General features: G+C 55.1%; 1 long non-coding RNA gene across 1 annotated transcript; it reads right to left on the bottom strand.

The window, feature by feature from the left end:
* Window positions 1–241: 241 nt before the first annotated feature.
* LOC123329059 lies at window positions 242–2,086 on the bottom strand. Its single transcript, XR_006544200.2, has 3 exons — window positions 1,535–2,086; window positions 1,117–1,213; window positions 242–735 (listed from the first exon to the last, which is right to left on the bottom strand). It is a non-coding gene; the product is annotated as an uncharacterized LOC123329059 (long non-coding RNA).
* Window positions 2,087–3,144: the final 1,058 nt, after the last annotated feature.

The following is a 3,144-nucleotide window of genomic DNA, read 5'->3' as shown; positions in this document are numbered from 1 at the left end:
CCATCCCCTGGAAAGCGTGCCAGCAAGAGACGGCAGTCAGCGATGTGCAGCTAATGTGAAGATGCCGATGGACAGAGGGACGTGTGGTGTGTGGTGGCCGGGGTGGGGGGGGAGACGGGCTGTTTCCCTGAGGGCAGGTGGTGCGGGCGCTCCGACGGGTGCACTGTGCTCGCTCATGGGGGTCTGTATGTGCTAGCTATTGTCCCAATCAAGCTGTGTAACAAAGCAGCCCACAACTCAGTTGCAAACAATAAGTGTTTACTTCTCATTCTCACGTCTACTGTAGTTCATCACATCTAGGCTGGGCCTGACTTTGCTGGGCTTCAAGCTAAGGCTTGAGTCCAGGTCTGCTCTCGGGTCTCTCATCTTTCCAGGACTGATGACCACCAGAGGCAGATTCTTCTCATAGAGAAGGCAGGAGCACAAGAGGTCAGGACCAGCTGCGTAGGCACCGTCAGGCCTCTGCCCACATCCCACCAGCCAAAGAGAATCACATAACCGAATCCAACCTCAGGGAGACAGAGACTCCACACCTAGAGGAGAAAACTACCAAGTCACGTGACAAAGGGCAAGGATGCAGGGAAGGAGGCTGAAGAATCAGGACAGTGATCCCCAACAGTGGGGCCTCCCACAGGCGTCGAAATTCCCAGCCTGGGCGTACTTCCCAGGAAACAGACTCCTGACCCAGGGTGTGGGAGCAGGTGATTTCTCTTCTCCCTGATGAAGTCTCCCCATCTGTAAAACAGGAGTAGTGATGTCACATCAAGTCCTATCACGTACATTTGCTTAAAGTTTAAACAGCGAATCCCTGAAACATGCTTAAAACAGAGCCAGGCACAGCGGGGCAGATGTTAGTATCAGCTATTAGCATTTCTGTTGATGCTCAAAGTGGTAGAAATTCCTTGAACGTCTCATTAGAGAATCGCCCCCTTGACAATTTACATTCCCTCTTTAATGTGAGGAAACGCTCATTGTCACGGGCTGGATGCTCCCTCTGAGGAGTGTGTAGAAGGGGGCGGGGCCCTGTGGACCACACAGTCCTGGGTTGCAGTCCCATCCCTGCCCCAAGCAGTGAGGATCTTAAGCAGGTCATCAGCCCCTCGAAACCTCACTTACTCATCTGTAGAATGGGTATAATCTCGGGCTCCTGTGTCTGGGTGAAGCACGCTGAGGTTGAAAGGCTGAGAGCGGGCCTGGCCCCTGACGAGTGATGCTGGGGGCAGAGAGGGCGCTGAGGGAGGGGTTGGAGCTGGGACCTCACATGCCGGCGCTGCCACCCATCGCCCGGGGTGGGGGGGCGCAGAGGAGGCCCTCTGCCCCCTGAGCCTCTCCTGCCCCACATACAAGGAGGTGCACCAGTCAGGTGCCCCTGAATCTCTCCTGTGGCCTTTTACCGCACCATCTGGGCACTGTTCACCGTGTCCAATGCAGGACAGACCCTGGACCAGGGCCAGGCTCCCAGCCCCCACCCGACCCCACCGCCTCCCCCCCCCACCACCCCCCCGAGCCTAGGGCAGCCGCATTTAACTGGTACCTGGGGTCGAATTTCTGCAACAAAGGCTGAGATTCACAGACAAGATTTCCAGGGGTTTTCTTTCTTCACTGAGGCCTCCTTCTCTCTTCTGGGGGCAGGTGTTCAGACCTCTGCCTGCAGGGGCCTCTCAGAGAACAAAACAGGGGGATCAACGCTCAGCTGTGGTGAGGCCTCTGTCCTGTGGCCTGGGGCTGCCCTCCCTGAGGGACGTCCCTCCAGGGACCCCGCACCCCAGCCAGGGGAGAGGGGAGCCAGCCAGCCAGGCAGGCAGCGTCAGTTCTTCCCAGGCACCCAGCCCCAGGCTGACAGAAAAAATGCGGAATTGCTGTTTGGGTCTGGCTGAGAGGCTGTTCTCAGGAGGAGAAAACAAACACCCCTGTGCCCCTGCCACCCTGCATCCTGATATTTTTCCAACACTCCCGCTTGTCTGCTCCAGATAAGCCCTCCTGCTGGCCTGTGACATTGAAATCCCAGTCGTTAGAGGGGATGACTGGCCCCTCCGGCTGGAGTTCCCCCGCAGACTCACGCCCCTGGCTTGAAGAGAGGTGGCTGCCTGGCTGCTCTCCCCCAATCAGCTTGTTGGGGGGACCGGCCTGCTCTGAACACGGTGATGGTCAGCACGGCTCTAAGGCGCTCCCGCCTCCTTAGGAGGGAATTTCTAGGTCGACTTGAGACCCATAGCTGTGACTTTGATTTCAACTCAGTGAGAGACACATGTTGGCCCGTTAACCATCTCAGTGGCATCTCTGGTCACCGTTTCCCACGGACCTCATCTCTGGTATTCATGCTGAAACAGTACAGCAATGTGTCCCCAAGTGATGGTAAATGGTCCATTTTAATAATAGCTTCCTGAGCCCCAGATTATGTTTATTACAATTTGCTAGTGAGTCTATTAAGAAGAGGTAGTCAGTTCTGGGGCATCAATGATTCTGGTTTTTAATAACTTTATAATAACTCAGAGGAGGCAGAGATCAGTCCTCAGGAGCGTGAGTCAGAGGAGAGCTGGCCTGGAATAGGCTCTAACTGGATGGTTTGCACACTTCCCCGGGGCATCCCCCACCAAGGCGGTAAATGACAGGTGTCTGCTCACGACACCTGCTACGGCTTCTGGAGGATGTGATGGACCAATTCAGGCTCCACTTGATGCATCGTCAGTAGGTGGTGATGATCCCTGGAATCATGGGCACAGGTGGGGTCCAGACAGTTGGAGCAAAGATTCCAGCCTGGGGTGAATTTGCCCCCAGGGCCTATTTGGTTATTTCTGGAAACATGCTTGGTTGTCACAACCAAAGGAGGGAGGGAGGCTGCTGGTCTCTCGTGGGGAGAGGTCAGGGGTGCTGCTAAACCTCCCATAAAGCTCAGGACAGTCCCCACAACAAAGACCAGTCCCGCCCAGAATGTCAAGCTTGCTGAGGGTGAGACACTTTGATTTACAGCCGCAGTGAACATTTCATTCCATCGTCTGGATGTCGCCAGAAATGATACATGGCTGGAGGCCTGGCTTTTCATCTGGGTATCGCCGGCTTCTCGCAGAACCAAAACCATGCATAAATCAATTCTCCTATTTGCTCTCTGGCTTCTTCCTATTGTAATTTTCTCCTTCCCACTTT

This window comes from Bubalus bubalis, chromosome 14, assembly GCF_019923935.1.
Source record: "Bubalus bubalis isolate 160015118507 breed Murrah chromosome 14, NDDB_SH_1, whole genome shotgun sequence".
Taxonomy (NCBI): domain Eukaryota; kingdom Metazoa; phylum Chordata; class Mammalia; order Artiodactyla; family Bovidae; genus Bubalus; species Bubalus bubalis.
Note: the sequence above shows the minus strand (reverse complement) of the source record. Positions and strands in the feature narration are given on the sequence as shown.